Source organism: Pinus tabuliformis, chromosome Q (assembly GCF_031772625.1).
Source record: "Pinus tabuliformis cultivar Carrire ecotype Pingquan chromosome Q, CPIR1, whole genome shotgun sequence".
In the NCBI taxonomy this organism is placed as follows: Eukaryota; Viridiplantae; Streptophyta; class Pinopsida; order Pinales; family Pinaceae; genus Pinus; species Pinus tabuliformis.
Window position 1 is genome coordinate 945,105,401 of NC_142296.1, and position 17,879 is coordinate 945,123,279.

The 17,879-nt window shown below is 40.4% G+C and overlaps 1 protein-coding gene across 2 annotated transcripts in view; it reads left to right on the plus strand.

Moving 5' to 3' along the window:
- LOC149222584 (cytochrome b5-like) overlaps positions 1 to 17,879 on the plus strand; it is a 165,531-nt gene that overhangs the window by 94,319 nt on the left and 53,333 nt on the right. The window lies entirely within an intron of this gene.

The following is a 17,879-nucleotide window of genomic DNA, read 5'->3' on the forward strand; positions in this document are numbered from 1 at the left end:
GCCATCAACTTTATACTTGTTCTTGTAGACCCATTTGCAGCCAATTGGTTTGGTTCCCAATGGAGGATCAACCAACTTCTAAGTGCCATTCTTTATCAAGGCATCATACTCTTTCTGCATCACTTCTTTCCGTTCATCATGAGAAGCAGCTTCTTTGAAGGAAGTTGGTTCAAAATCTGTAGACAAGTTCAGTTCACAATCATGAGAAACATCCATATCAACAGGTGAATCAGAATCGTCTACATCACCTCCATTTTGCCTAGTTGAATTTCTTGTTCCTGTCTTTCCAACCTCATCAAGATGAACACTTTCAAGTGTCTTTGTCAGCCATTTTGGAGGACCTTTCTGAGATGGCCCAGGTTGTTCAGTTCACTGAGTTGGGATTGAATCAAGATTGAATCTCCCAATTCTGTCAATCACATCACTCAAATTGTCATCAGTGGCTGGAACTTCATTTGGGGGAGAGTGCTTTAGAAGAAGATTCCACATATTGATCCAGTATAGGAATTCCCCCTTCAAGATATGGAATCTAATTATCAAATTTTTGAAATGAATTTGCATGTCCGAATCTATCCAAGTGATCAACGTGCCGCTCAACAACATTGTCAGCCTTGGGAAGATTAAAGAAAGATCACATCTCTAGATACAACAAACTTCTTATTAACTTCATCATAGAGACAATATGCTTTGGAGGTATTTGAATACCCCAAGATGATACACTTACGACTTCTTGCACTAAGTTTGTTTCTTTGTTCCTTAGGTATTAAGGCATAACAGGTGGAACCAAAGACCCTGAGATGCTTTACCGTAGGAATGTGGCCATACCACATTTCATAAGGAGTCTTGTTTCTAATAGCATTAGATGGACATCTATTCTTTACATACATAGCTCATAGAATTGCATCAACCCAAAACATCAATTTTACATTCTTGAAAAACATCATGGAACGTACCATATTTAAGATTGTCCTGTTCATTCTTTCTGCTACTTTCTTCTCTTGGGCATTATAAGGCACAATTATTTGACGTTTGATCCCATGCTGGCGAATATAGTTTTCAAATTCATTTGAGTGTATTCTTTTCCATTATCAGTGCAAATAGAGCCAATATGAGATTGTGCATCATTTTCAATCCATGCATGAAAGTTCTTGAATGTTTGAAAAGCATTAGATTTGTTCTTTAATAAATAAACCCAACACATTCTGGTGTAGTTATCAGTAAATGTCATCATATATTTATTTCCATTTGCAGAAAGAACATGCATTGGGCCACATAAATCTAAGATTCTAAATGAATGAGTTCAAGTTTTCTATTTGCTCTGATGTGAATCATGAAAACACTGTTTGCTATGCTTTCTTAAAATACAAGCATCACATTGCTCAAGTTTCCTAGGAATTGTAGGCAAACCAGTAACCACTTTTCTTCAACATATGAAGGCTGTCATAATTCAAGTGTCCAAATCTAGCATGCCATAAAAGACTTGATGGAAATGTACCTTCATCATAATGAGAACTGTATGAGAAATTTTGTGCACGAGTTGAGGTACCTTGCAGTTTCAGAATTCTTTCTTCTTCTATCCCCATCATGACAAATGACCTCAACCTTGCCATAAAACATATGAATGGAGTGTCCTCACTGGCGGATGTGGACCAAAGACAACAAGTCTCTCCTCAGCTCTGGGAGATATAAAACATCATGCAGAAGAAAGTCTGGAAGACCAAGCAGTTTGAGCCTGATGGTGCCAAGCCCTGATGGCTTGAGTTTTGATTTGTTTGTAAAGTACACTGCTCCATCAACATTTTCAGTAAATTGTTCAAAAAAATCTCTTCCAAAGGTCATGTGGTAAGTTTTTCCTAAATCAAACAACCAATCATTTTTCCAAGAAGCAAGTGAAGCATTAAAATTTTTTTCAATTACTCCAATACTACAATGTGCCACAACATAGTGAGCGGCTTCGGGTGCTTTACCTTTCTTTTTTTCATGGGTTTTACCTTTAGCTTCATTTTTTTCCCGCTCAATTCTGTCCCAAGGCAACTTACATGTGGATGCATCATGTCCATCTGTATTGCAACGTATGCAATGAAGATCAAACATTTCTCTTTGAAACTATCTGCCCCCCCTGCCTCTAAAATTTCTTCTTCCTCTTCCTCTTCGACCACCTCTTCCTCTAGAAGAACCATGTGCATGATTCTTTTCTTTATGTGCAAGACACACAACTTCTTCAAAGGACTGAGGAGCTGTCTTCTTCCCAAAAGATTTCTTTCTCTCAACAAACTTCTTCTCAAGGGAGTTAAAGGTAATCTCCTTGAGGTTTCCACTTGCTTGCAATGACTCAAGATAATTTGAATATGTTATAAAACCAGCTCAAGAAAAAGATAGAAAAGATAGATCAACGCCTTAGAATTCAGCCTCTTCGAGGGGGCAACCTCCTTTACATTACATAAATGAACAATTCTTGGATGATTCAAATGACAAAACCTCTTTTCTATATATAGGAGTCTAAAGAGTCACAATATAACCCAACCGACCTAATAATAATAATATAAAGCCACAAAAATAACAATAGAGGGATTCTATGGGGCACAGTAATAACAATATGGGGGCAACAGGGGCACAACAATATTAATAAGGGATACAACTACAATAGTAATGGGGTAATCACTAATATTATAGGGACCCAACATGCCCCTCTCCTTCAAAAAAGTGTTGTCCTCAACGCTTGAGTAGTTCTGGATGCTTCTGTATAAAATTCTCATCCTCCCATGTGGAATCTTCAGCGGATAAGTTCTTCCACTTGATAAGATATTCCAAAATTGATCGTTTTCGTAGCTGTCGAGTTCTTGTTTCTGTGACTGCTTTTGGTTCCAATATAATTTTTCCTTCCTCGTCAAGTTCTGGCAATCTTGTTTGAATTGGGAGCTTGTCACCTATAACCTTTTTTAAACATGAAACATGGAAAACTGGGTGCAATCGAGAAGCTGCAGGAAGCTCCAATTTGTATGCATTAGTACCAATCTTTTGCAACACCTTGTACGACCATAATACTTTGGTGATAATGTATTATCCTTATTAGCTTGCTTGAGGGACATTTGCTTATATTGTTGTAGCCGTAGGAATACCCAATCACTTACATCAAAACTTCTTTCGCTGCGATGTTGATCTGCCTGTTGTTTCATTCTATTCTGTGCCAACACGAAGTTATCCTTCAAGGGTTGGAGGACTTGTTGTTGATGTTCGATGTGATGTTCTACTGCTTGAACCTTAGAATTTTCTCTTCAATATGATGTGATGGATGGTGGCTGATATCCATAAAGTGCCATAAATGGGGTCATTTTTGTTGCTGTATGGAAGGAAGTGTTATACCACCATTTAGCCAGAGGCAACCATTTGACCCATTGTGTCTGTTTATCAGATACAAAGCAACGAAGATATCCTTCCAAACATTTGTTTACTATCTCACTTTGCCCATCAGATTGAGGATGATAAGATGAGCTATGAGCTAACTGAGTATCAAGACAAGAAAATAATTCTGTCCAAAAATTTCTAGTGAAAATGGGATCTCTGTCACTTACAATAATCTTTGGGTTTCCATGTAGCTTTTGAATTGTTTCCATAAATGCAGAAGAAACTGTACTGGATTTAAATGGATGTGATAATGCACAAAAGTGTGCATACTTGGTAAGTCTGTCAACTACCACCATGATGACACTCTTTTCCTCAGACTTCGGTAAACCTGTGATAAAATCCATTGAAACTTCCTCCCAACGTTGGCTTGGAATGGATAAAGGTTGTAATAGACCCGATGTCTTAATTGTTTCAACTTTATTTTGTTGGCAAACCAAACATTCCGCCACAAACTTTTGAATATCTGATTTAAGGCTATCTCGAAAAAATTCCTTCTTAACCCTGTGGTAAGTTTTTAAAAATCCTGAGTGCCCTCCTAAGGGAGAGGTGTGCAATTCCATAAGAATCTTTTGTTTTAGCTGGGAATTCTTACAGAGGTATAAGCGATCTTTGTACCATAACGAATCATTTTGCCAGCTAAATGTATCAGACATACTGGAATCTTGTTGAAACTTTCGAATAAGTGCCCACACTTCTTCATCATTCTTCCATTCCTCCCTTGCTTCATTTATCCAATCTGGTTGGATAATAGAAATGGCGCACAACAATGCTTTCACATCCTCATCCTTTCTTGAGAGTGCATCTGCCACCACATTTTGCTTCCCGTTTTTGTAGATGATTTGAAAGTCATAACCCAACATTTTTGTGACCCACTTTTGTTGCTCTTCAGAGGATAATCTTTGTTCTAAAAAGTATTTAAGGCTATCATGATTTGTTTTTACCTTGAAGTGTCTTCCCATTAGGTAGGGTCGCCATTTCTTAAGTGCATGGAGTATTGCCAACATTTCCTTCTCATAAATAGCTTTGTGTAAAAACTTTTCCTTGATTGGACGACTTTCAAAAGCAATGGGTCTTTCATCTTACATTAAAACAACACCAATTCCATTTCCTGAAGCATCACATTCCACAATAAAGGTTTTTGTGAAGTCTGGTGTAGCTAACACTGGTGCTTGGCACATTGCCTCTTTAAGATGTTCGAAGGCCTTTTTTGCTGTTGGAGTCCATGAAAATGCATCTTTCTTCAATAGTGTTGTTAGAGGTGCTGCTATTCTCCCATAATTCTTAACAAACTTGCAATAATACCTTGTCAACCCGAGAAATCCTCGTAGATGCTTTATGGATGTGGGGATTTTCCATTCCTTAATGGCTTTAATTTTGCTAGGGTCTACCTTAACTCCTTCATAAGATACAATATGACCAAGATATTCCACCTCTTGTACTCCAAAGAAACATTTGGATCTTTTTGCATATAATTGTTTCTCCTCCAATAGTTGTAGCACCCTATCAACATGTTCAACATGATCCTTCCAAGACTTGCTGTAGATTAGTATATCATCAAAAAATACTAACACAAATTTTCTAAGGAATGGTTTGAAAATGGAATTCATCAAACCTTGAAATGTTGAAGGTGCATTGGTAAGGCCAAAAGGCATGACCAAAAATTCATAATGACCCTCATGAGTTCTAAATGTTGTTTTCGGAATGTCTTTAGTCTTCATTTTGATTTGATAATATCCTGAACAAAGATTCAACTTGGTGAAGTAAATTGATCCATGCAATTCATCCAGTAATTCATCAATGACAGGAATGGGAAACTTATCTTTAATAGTGAGCTTGTTGAGCTCCCTATAATTCAGACACATGCGCCATGATCCATCCTTCTTGTGCACCAATAATACTGGAGCGGAGAAATAACTTTGACTCGGTTGAATTATACCCGCCTCTAGCATTTCTGCAACCATACATTCAATTTCACTCTTTTGGGCATAGGGATATCTATACGGCCTGATGTTTGGAGGAACACTTCCTGGAATCAGATGAATAGCATGATCATGATCACGAATAGGTGGGAGACCTTTGGGAGTCTCAAATACCTTGGAATGATTGTCCAAGACTTTTTGGAGATCTGGAGAAATAGATGATTCCAATGTGGAAACATCTAGCGAACATAATTGTGCAATTACACCTCTTTGTTCCTTTTTTAGAAGCTTTGTCATACCGTTAGAGCTGATTATCTTTCCTGGTTTCCCCGCAATACCCCTTAATTCAACTTCCTTTCCTTCCACAGAAAATTTCGTGAAAAGTTCTTGAAAATTAAAAGCTATTGTACCCAAGGATTGTAGCCATTGGACTCCTAGTACAACATCAACACCTCCCATTGGAATGGAAAGCATTGGGGTAGTCAATACATATTCTCCCATGGATAGCTTGATATTATGGCACTTTCCTGAGCAATTTATTGTTCCTCCATTTGCAACCATCACTTGACACTCTGGTGCTGGATATAAGAAGCAATTCAATTCTTTTGCTACCTTACAATGAATAAAATTGTGGGTAGTTCCTGAATCAATCAACACTATTACTTTTTTCTTCTTGATTTGTCCTTCTATCTTGATGGTTTGAGGAGTGGTAATTCCCGCCAATGCATTACAAGATATGGTCGGATTTATTTCTTCTTTATCTAGGCTTTGTTCTTGGAGTATATCCTCTTCTTTTGACCTTTCTTGCTCCTTTTCTTCTTCCTCTTCACAATCTTTGTAGAATAATTTCTTCTCAGCACATTTATGATCTTTAGTGTATTTGCTATCACAACTGTAACAAAGCCCTTTTGCTCTTTTTTCTTCCAATTGTTGTAGTGTCAACCTTATAGGTTGTGGAAGACTAGAGGCAACAACACTTCCATCTTTATATTTGTGAGTGGTATGCTTCTTGGTTGCCATAATTTTGCTTTCCATTTTTCTTGCTAACCTGAATGCCTTCTCTAATGAATCAGGTTCCCGAAGGCGAACATCATGCTGGATATTATCCTTTAAAGTCCCTATGAACACATCAATCCTATGCTCCTCTAGAATATTTTTTACTCTTATGTTCAATTTTTGGAACTCCTCAATGTGCTCCATTATTGAACCCTTTTGTTTGAGACTTATCAATTGGCTAAAAAAAGTGTTGCTTTTTGTATCCTCATAATGTGCTGTTAATTCTTCCGTAAAAATTGCCCAAGTGATAATTTGTTTACGAGAGCAAAGCCATTGATACCATACAAATTGATTTGGTTCCAAATATAAAGTTGCAATACGTACCTTTTGTGTGTTTTTCACATTAATGAGATCGAAAAATTGCTCCATCTGTAATATCCATGTTGCGGGATCTTTGCCATCAAACTTCCTCATATCGATTTTTGGAATATGGTGGGTCTTCGATCCCATATTAGAGTCTATGAAATCATGATTAACATTTCTTTTGTTCGCATTATGAGTTTCCTTTACTACCTTTTCACCATTAGTAAGTATTTCTTGTAGAAAATTTGTCAAATTTGTCTTCAAATCTGCCATGTCTCTCTTCAAATCTGTCTTCAAATCATCAATCTTAGCTTCCACGCCCTTTATCTTAGATTCCACGCCATTTATCTTAGTTTCTGTTAGCTTTTGTGAGAGTGAAATTTGTTGCACTTGGTCTTGTAATTTTGATATATCATGTAGCATTTTTTCCTTTTCTTCATGAGTCATGTTAGAGTTTTCAGGTTGCTTACTAGGTGTTTGCATTTTCTTTCCTTGGGGCATCAGTTACTGATAACAATGCTCTACTATGCCCTTTGAATTCCTTCAAAATAATTTTTCAAACCAAGCTTAAGCAAAAATTTAAAAAAATCTACACACCTTTTTTCACTTTGTAGGAGCTCCATATTGCCTTTGATGTATCTCTGTAATTTTGGATCATCTAGTTCTGAAATTGCGATTTGTAGTAGCTCTTTGTGTCCTCTTTTCAATGCCACCAGCCTGATCCCAATTGGATTCTTCAAGGAAGAGTTATGTCAAATCTCCCACAGTGACCTGATTATAGACTAGTTCAGTAGAGCGAACTTGTACGACCTGCCACGTGTCCCTGTTTCGACCTTTGGCTCTGAAAAATATATACAAGAAATGACAATGCGTCATCTTTCTGTACCTTCTTACGAAATTTCAATCCGATAATCAGAGAGAAAGTTATGACGATTTTCCCCAGGTCACCTGTTTGGAATGTAATTCAGGAGTCTACAAAAAGACCAACTTCCTCAGATCATATCTCCGCAAATATAGCGCGAAAAGATCTGAAATTTGGACCCGAGATTCAACGCGATTTCTGCTCAAATGGGTTTTTTTTAGCTTCTGAAACATCGCAGAACAAAAGTTATAGCGAAAATGCCACGATGACCTGTTTGGAGTAGTGAAATGCTAGAATCCAAAGCTTTGATACCAAAGGTTATGAAACCAGCTCAAGAAAAAAGATAGAAAAGATAGATCAACGCCTTAGAATTCAGCCTCTTCGAGGGGGCAACCTCCTTTACATTACATAAATGAACAATTCTTGGATGATTCAAATGACAAAACCTCCTTTCTATATATAGGAGTCTAAAGAGTCACAATATAGCCTAGCCGACCTAATAATAATAATATAAAGCCACAAAAATAACAATAGAGGGATTCTATGGGGCACAATAATAACAATATGGGGGCAACAGGGGCACAACAATATTAATAAGGGCTACAACTACAATAGTAATGGGGTAATCACTAGTATTATAGGGACCCAACAGAATAAGTGGGATATAGTGCCTTGACATAAGCTATGAGAGGAATGTCTATTTGAACACCAACGGTTTTGATATCATGCATAATAGATCTTACTTCTGATGCTAAAGAAAGAGGGTCATCATTTTTCAATTCAAGACTGAAGAATTTAATCATCAATTGGACAACTTCAAGTTCAGAATGTGGGTCATAGAGTTCCTTCAACTTCTGTAAGGCTTCAAAAGCATTTGAAAATGGTGAAATATGGCGACCCGCCTCTTCATTTACAAATGCTACAATCAAGGCATAGGCCTTGCTGTTCTTTTTTTCCCAAACAACAATCTCCTTATCTGAGGTGGGCTTTGCAGGTTCATCATCTCCTTCTCCTATGCAAACTACTTTCCACAACTCATTGAAAATGAGAGTGTGTTTTATTTTCCATGACCATTCATGATAGTTCTCTTTTCTAGAGAGAACTACTCCAACTATAGATATCAATAAATGCATTTAAAATGTATACTGCAAAAAAAAAAAATTGTACTTCTGGTGGCAAAAAAATGTAGTTTTGGTGGCAAACAAATGCACCTCTGGTGTAAAATTGCAATCTGATATATATATATATATATATATGGATGGGACAAAGGTATAATATGGAGATGAATCCTGTCAACCTCCACTCACGGTTTAATCATCCTTCATCCAAAAAGCTTAGATCAATCCTCCTACAAGTATGCAGGTAGCCACGATCCAATGCTCATCTATGCACACATCAGACTGTATAGGAGCATACAGTTGAATTGATCTCGCACATCCTTTAATTGCACCCTTTACACAATCTATTTATGGTGGACATGAACACATGTGATTGAAAAACCAACCATAACGTGATTTATCGCAATGCATATAAAAACTAATTCGTTCATACCTCTTCAACGCATTAATAACTCAATCAAACAACTATGCTCAATGGGCAGCGTGGTATTCAGTGGTGGTGGAGTGGTATTAAAGCATATTATCCAACGTATGGCAGGTGGAGGAGGGGCTGCGTATGCAAAAGGAAGCAGTGATGCGGTGGCAATGTTCAATGAAGAGGGACCGGTGAGGCCGACTGATAGCGGTGAGAACTGAAACTGAGGTCGAGGCGGTTTGGTGCTGGGGTATTACCAACATTGGTATGGTGAGCGGTGGGAGGAGGAGCGTTGTGGTAAAGTGGAGCCGACTGTGGAGCAGCCGGGGAGTATTAACGCATATGGACTGGAGCCGAGGAGTGAAACCAAAGTGGAATATTATTCAACGCAGCATACCAGTCGAAGGAGAATCCAGAGAGCAATGTTCCAAAGACTAGCGTGGACGAGTATTGGGGCCAACAGTGCAGGCCGACTATGCGTAGGGAGCCACCATTCAACCAACGACACTATACCATTACCATGCCAAGCATTCAATAAAACTAACGTAGAGGACAAAGAGCATAGGAATGAAGAATATGGTAGACTGCAGAAATGGCAAAAGGGAGTTACAAGGTCAGAAAAGCTAAATATGGAGTTGGCTCTGATACCATGTCAGGCCAGGAGGTAACTCCACAATGCGAATTGTGTTTTTGCATTAAGATTGCTAATGGATATATATACATGGAGGGAGCGACTCTTGGGCTTCACCTCTGAGTGTCTCTTCATATTCCTAATCTCTTTATTTTCTATTTACATTATTTACATAAATTTCCTAATCCCAAAGATTAGGTGTCAACATTTCCTTTGGTAGCCCCTGTGGACAGATTGGAGGAGGCAATTGAGCACACATCCATTGATGAGGTATCCATTGATGAGGCATCCTGGTCTATGACAAAGCTTCAGAACGATAGCCACCTACAACTGACTGATGAGCATGTCTTGCATGTTGGATTGTCTATGGAGGAGCAGTTGGAGGCTCATGTCGAGCCCATGATGGAGGAGGATGTGCAACCATCCTTTGTGCTAGCCATTGATGAGGGGTAGCATAGAGACCACACGTTGGGATTCCAGCACAGTTCGCTTCAAAGGTGCACTGACAAGATCTACAACATTATCAGCCCACCCCTACACATTGGATTGAGAGAGGCGGAGTTGTCTAGACATACCAGAGGGGATGACCAAGTTAGCAACACTATTGGGTCACCTTTGCCCATTGGAGAGAGGGAGATAGGTCTACCTAGTCAGACCTCATGTGTGGACCTGGATAACGGGATGAGACGATCGAAGTTGCATAAGGTGCAACATTTGCATGTCGGGGTTGTTCTATATGTGAGAGTTTGTGCATTCGATCCCTCTCTTGGGGTTGGATGGCGAGAGATCCTGAGTTGGTATCCGGTGGAGTGGACTGGACTCATGGAGATGGTCATAGTCTGGAGCACTGTTGATAATATCGGCGATATTTTCGGCAAAACGATATATCGCCGAGAAAATATTGCGATATTTTCAAAATATCGGTAAATATCGGCAAAATATCGCAATATTTTGAAAATATCACAATATTTTGAAAATATCGCAATATTTTGAAAATATCGGCAAAATATCGGCTATATTTATAAATTTGAAAAAATTATTTTTTATGCTTGCCGATATTTGTTGATATTTTGCCAATATTTTCGCCAATATTGCCGATAAGATATTTTCTGGACCCTCGCCGATATTTTTCCGATACTGATATTTTCAACATTGGTTTGGAGTAAAGCTCAGTGGGAGCTCTTAGACACCGAGGGCACTAGAGTCCCAGGTTGGCATTGGAATCCAGGTGGAGCTCCCTATTCGATATCAAACATGCGGGATGGCTATGGCATTGATGAGGTAGTCGACCTAGTGACTGAGCACATACATTCCCCAAGAGAATTCCAGTCGACATTGGCGGATAGGTGGTTTGTGAGCAAGCTCCATGGATTGTATTGGTATGTTGGTTGCGCATGGGGTCACAAGATTATTAGCATTCTCTGGAAGGAGCTGGTGGGACGAGGTGGCATGGGTAGGTCACTGGACTAGGCATTATATGGAGACGATGTTCCCCATTGGGGTATTGGGAACAAGAGTCATCGAGGATCGGCATAGCAAAGATATCCCCTCTAGCAAGTGTGGAGTTAGGTCACTTAGGTCTAGCAGGGCAGATGAGAAAGTGTAGATCGCTTTGTGGCAGGTGCACTAGCAGCGTGGTGGTTGCATGGGCACATTTGGGATTCCCTATGGTACATGGGGGTATGGCATTGAGTGTTGGTATCCAAGAGTGCATGGAGTTGTGCCACGTAGTTTAGTGCTATGCAGAGGAGTGTAGGGGTACGTACTTTTGTGCAGTCGAGCAAGATGATGCACAATAGGTTGTTAGAGAGTTGTCGCTAGAGAGATATCTTGATGAAGACATCAGACACACCATTGGGTTTGACACACTCAAATTTGGAGAGCGAGTTGATCACAGGTCTGATTGTGAGCTTCCATTTATCACTCTCCAACATTGCACCCTGACACAAGGGGCTTGGATATCATCTTTTGATGCTCTCATTACGAGCAACAGGACCCATGATGTTCATCTAAGACAATTAGACGAGACACAGTGCATTGGGAGAGAGGCTTTCCAGTTGTGGCAAATGGTTAGAATGCGAGTTGGTGGATGCATGCTTGGGGGCAGTCCAATCTCCTACAAAGATAGCACTTGCACCACCCTTGAGCCCACACTTAGGGTGATGCATGATTCCCTTTTGGTGAGACATTCCGAGGTGTCTCTAGAGCATCTACAATGGTTGGTGGACCTTGCTTATAGGCAGATGTTTAGACTTCGGGCAGCATTGGGGAGCACTTTTAGGAGGCAGGATGACAGATCCCACTGTGTGGTATGGCCAGCGCAGGGTTGTGTAGCACGCACCAGATTGGTTCGTGATGTATGGAGTTCATATATTGATTGCACGCAGGGACCTGAGACGTGGTGCAAGTTGGTTCCATCCGTTGTCAGGACCAACATTGCATGAAGCGGGGACGTTTTTTTGGAAGTGGGGACGCAGAAGCGTCATTTTCTAAAAATCTAGGAAGCGAAGCATCTCAGAAGCATCTACTATATATATATATATAATATATTTATATGTTTTTTGCATTTATATTCAAAACAAACATCCCAAATACCAAATTAGTTGTAGAAGACATGAAAGCATGCATATTTTTACATAAATCAAGATAGATATGGCATCCATGGTTCCATTGTACATCAATGATTAATTATTCGAGTATCAACCATCTACATTCTAGCAATTACAAATATACATCAACTTTTAAAGCATATTATAAAACATAAAACATAAAGCCAATTATCTAGCAAGTGAGCAACTGTGAACATTAGTCATGTCCAAAATTCAAATAATAATGTTTACAAAATAGGCCACTTGGCCACCACCAAGACAAAAAGGTTCAAATTCACAACAAGCCTACAAGTCTAATGATTATTCTATGACAAAAGTAGTAAATTGTGAATATATCTACTAATCTCTCCTTCTTCCACCATGAAGAGAACGTGGCGGTGGCCCTCCACGTGGTGGCAATGAAGAAGATGGTGCTTGTGGAAGTTGTGGCACCGAAACTAATGAAGACGAACCCCTTGTTGTTGGTGTTGAACCATGGAACCTAGGAACCAAGGGACTAGATGGGAGTGGCATCTCAACTCGATCATCATCGTCCTGGAATTGCTCAAAAAATTCATACCAAAAAAACTAGTTAACAAAAAAATTAAAAACATGAATTAGAGAAATGCTTTATAAGCAAAATTGACACATTTGAATTCAATGGACATAACACTTATTCACTGAATTTTGAAATTCATACCACAATGGACATACTTGGAAACGAGCATCCTCTAATTGCTCTAATCGCAACATTCCGTTCTCCAAATTGGGCACTCTATATCCTTGTCCCAAATCTTAAGGTCTTTATTAGTCTTTGCTTCATCACAATAGTGAGACAACAATCACAAGTTGTAATGAACATAAACCATGTTCTCTACCCGGTCTAAACTCAACCTGCTCCTTTTAACACTGTGGATGAAAGAATAAGAGCTCCAACACCTCTCTGCAGAAGAAGTGTTTACCTCCTGTGATAGCACCCGCACTGCCAAAGTCTGTAGAAGTGGAGTACCACCTCCATGCATGTTCCACTGCTCAAGAGAAGAAAAAGTCTCTCGATCTCTAATTGCATGCATGCTCCCAAATGGACCAATGCTAAGCGTATAGTTGCTCAACTGTCTCCATACCATGGCAGCCTCCTCATCAGTGATTAATTTACTCAATGCAATAGTATATTTTTCGTGAACTTCTAGATCTAGGTTTGGTTTTCTCCTGCTCCCCCCCAGGTGTTGGTGTTGAAAGCCATGATGGATGATAGTATTTAGGTGTCAAAACATATGCTAATGCATGCAATGGAACATTTAGCATTTCCCATTAGTTGTCCACCTCTGCACGAATATAATTGTACAAGGTGATATCTCTAGGCTAAACATTGTCTTTAATATGCCCCAACATGCTATCCATTTGCTCATACACCTCCCCAATTATTGGTCGATCTGAATCTGCAAACTTGATCATGTAATAAATTGGTTTGGTGATTTGTGAAACATATTTAACCTGTGACCAAAAGTACATGTCAAGAATAGTGTCCTTTGCTACTTTAGCACCATCTCTATCAGTGTTGATTTCCTCACATGATTCAACAATCACCATATTAGTTAAAGCTTGTATCACCTTCACTAGCCGCCTAAAGGTGAGGTAATAACTTGCAAATCTTGTTTTTGCAAGTTTACGCAACTACAACTCGGAGTAAGTGCCATAGAAGTAGTTTACCCTTGTATGCCCTGTGATAAATTTAATGAGTTGCTTCCCTCTCCTGTAAAGCTCATTAATCCACCCACATTCTTTATGCTTCACAATATCATGCATCAAAAGGTTCAATGTGTGCACCAAGCACCCAGACCAAAAGATGTGTGGATGAGTACGCTCAATAACTTTTCCTGCTACCTTACAATTTGCTGCATTATCTGTGATCACTTGAACCACATTATTCAGACCAACATCTCTGATTGATTGCAATAGGAGATTTGCAATGTTTTGGGAAGATGCACTGATGGAGGAGTCATGACATGTAATAAATATTGCACCACTAGCAGAAACACCAAGAACATTTATCAAATGTTGGTTTCTAATATTTGTCCACCCATCTGATACAATGGATACCCCACAATCCACCCACTCATTTGTAAAACATGTCAAATCTCTTTGAACCTTTGCTTTTTCTCTTTCTAATAACACTATTCTAGATTTCTCATAGATGGGGGAGTTGTATCCTTTTGGGGCTTCATTGATGGCCTGTACCATTTCATGTCAATAGGGAGAGCGAAGCACATTGAATGGTACACCGCAAGCACAAATAAATCGGACTATCTTTCCATCCACATCATCCCTCCTAGCAACATTCAGGAAATCCCCTATTGTTCTTTTACCTCTAGAGCTTGCATAAGTACCATGAGGAGATGAGCTGCCAAATCTAGAGGCTATGCTTGATTCAGACTGAGTTTTTTGTTTCTTGCTTTTTTGTTGTGCAACCTTCTTTATTTGGATGTATTCTCTTCTTTGTTCAGCTGAAATTTTTGGGCAAATTTGTATCCCCACAACACCCTTTTTATCATCATTGTCCATCACCCCACAAAGATGCCTCCTCACTCGGGTATATGAACCACCAAATGGTTTTCCTTCATGACAACCACGAGGGCGCGGAAATTTGTAGTTTCCACCACCTTTTCCCCCTTCAAGTTTGGTCACATAGTTCCACAAGGGTGTCAATGCAACTTTCCCCTCTAGTGTTTTAGTGTTCCCTTCAGGTTCATCCCCTTCCTCTTCAAACCCTTCCTCCTCATCATACATTGGGTCACTCATATAGGGACCACTATCCTCTTGTTCTTCTTCCCTACTATTCCTACTTCCCCTTGCCATCATTAAAACCAAAAGTGGAATGATACATAAAAGCCAAAAGAACACCATCTTGGAATATGAATATAGATGGTGGACAACTTGCATTTAAATGAGCAAGAAGAAAGAATGAGAAAGGGCAGGAGAGGGAGGAGAAAAATACAAAAAACAATGACAAAAAAATGACAGAGCTTGCACTTACCTCTTTAGCTCTTGTAGATGGAAGCCCTTTTTTACTCCTCCAAGCTCCTCCTCTTTCTCCTAGCTCCTGCCTTTTCACTCCTCCTCTTTCTCCTAGCTCCTCCTTTTTCACTTCTCCAAGCACTCCTCAAGTCTCTCCTCTCTTCCTCTCTCTTCTCCAAGCTCTCATAAAATAGAAGTGAACAAATGAGAGGTAAATGGTCCTTTTAATCCCTTCACTCCTCACCCTAACCCAACTTGGACCCACCCCCAACCAGTAGAAATTAAAAAAAAACTAAAAAAACGTCGAATTAGTGGGCTGCGCGACAGAAACGGCGTACTACCTGATGAAGTGGTCGCGATCTGTATGGATCCGAACTTGAACCTTCGCGTTTCGTACGACTGATCCACTGGCAGAAACGCGTTTGGAAAATTCCGAAATGCAGATTAGGTCGTATGGTTCCGACAGGGCAGGAGCTGTTTTTTTCCGGCCCGATCCATGTTTCGGCCGTCGGATCTCCCACAGATCCATACAAATCGCATTTCAGGATTTTGATCTGCGGGGGGGGGGGGGTTCCTGCAACACTGGTTAGGACTATGCCGCAATCATTCTGGTTGTGGGATTTAGGGGTTTGGTTGGTCAATTGGACACTTTGCTTCATGGTGAGTTGGATCAAGACAGGGGATGACCCAACTCACCCTTGGTTTGACATGTGGGGGAGCATTGAGGCCTTGATTGCATGACAAGGTTAGTTTCCTTGTTGTCGCTATGGATCAGGGTGAGTCTTGGATGGGTAGGAGGTGACATCATGGAGGTGCTTGGTCAAGATGCGTTGGGACGCCATAGATGTTTTGCCATTAGGTCCTAGGAGAGGTGGATACAACTTGAGCATGAGGGGCACACTGTCATGATCAGAGTTACGTAGCGACTACATAGTGGTGCCATTTTTAGACTAGCTTGGGATACGAGCATCATAGGACTTGGCAGTACAACTACCCTTGGGGATGCGTTGATTTCTATAGGGGAAGATCATTCAGATCTTCCATTGGGCTTTGGTGACTCACTGATGGCATGGTAGCATGGAAGGTGGGTCAGCATGATGATACCAGGAGAAGCTCACGTGCGCAAGACGCTATCTTTGCAAGGATTGGGTGGTATCTTCGAGAGTATACTCCTGGAGTGCATGGGATGGCCAATGTGGTGGGACTACTTCACTAAGAGTTGGGCATAGTGCCACAATATCATGATTCCCTAATGATTGATTGTATACATGGGATTCCTAACACTTATACTGGGCAGGATAGTGAGTGGAGCGAGGGGAGCTTTAGGTGGGACAGGATGGCTTGGGATCCTAGTATTGAGGGATTCTTTCATGTCAGGACAATGCAGAGGTAAGGGAAAAATCAATGGCGCATCTGGGACCTTGGCACATTTTTGCAATGATAATGGGGACTCAGGAGCAACAACTGGAGAGAGCATTGTTCAACAGTTGCTTGAGGACATGCAACATTTTGGCGGGAAGGACTTTGATATTCCCACTTAGCAATATTGCTAAGGGAGATATAAATATTGCCCAATTTTGTCTTATTTCATGTTTGCACTTGGGAGATGTGGGTTCAGAGGTCCCACATGAATTTTGGGATTAAGTGGGGGCCCAAACATTAGGAAGGAAGGGAAATATTGTGGCTCTAGTGGAGCGTGGGGGCCACCCCATGGAGAATTACGGCCCACATGTGGAAGACACTCTCATTAGAGTGAAGTTGGTGGGGAAAGTCAAGCTGGGCCCACATGGACATCTTGGACGCTCTTTGATAAATCGCGCAAGAGGCACTCATTTTGGTCATTCATTCATCTATTCAGAATTGTGTCTTTGACATAGCATGCTTGATTTGAAGCCAAGTCTGCAGTGCTATTTAGCACACGAGTGTTTCTGAGCAGAGATCTCAACTCTTGCTTCGGTGGACTTTAAGTGCCAGCCCAAGGAGGCAGTCCTACCTATACCAGTTCGTACCAACAACAGGGAGTGCGAGTTTGTGGAGAGGATTGGAAGTAACAACATAGGGGCAGTTCTCAGAGGAGGCACGCTTGGTGGTTGAGGAGTGAAGGGAGTTAGGGGCTGAAACTTGAGGTGGAGTCCAAGGAAGTGTTGTGGGGGATTTTCCATCATTTTGGTGGAGCAACGAACGCAACATTTGCTACAGGTTACATCTTTTGCTTGTGGAGGAGGGCCAAGTATTTGGGGGTCAATTTTGGAGCGTCAAAACTAGGAAAAAACTTTTTTGGGTTTATTAAGGAGAGGCCAAGATTAATTTGGCAGAATTTTCTGGGCAGATTTGAGGGGTCAAACAGGGGCGCCAACCCAACCAACAGCTAGAGGAGCTAAGGGAAAATTGGGCCAAAATTCCAAGGTCAACATTTGGCCAATTCCTTTGTGGGTTATTGGTGGAGAGCCTGTGGTTATTTTGCCGGAATTTTCAGAGCATCCAAGGAGGCCCTAATAGTAGTTCTTTGCAGCCAACAACATATTTTCTAGGTAGTTTCAGCGCAGAGCCAGGAGAGAATAGTAGCA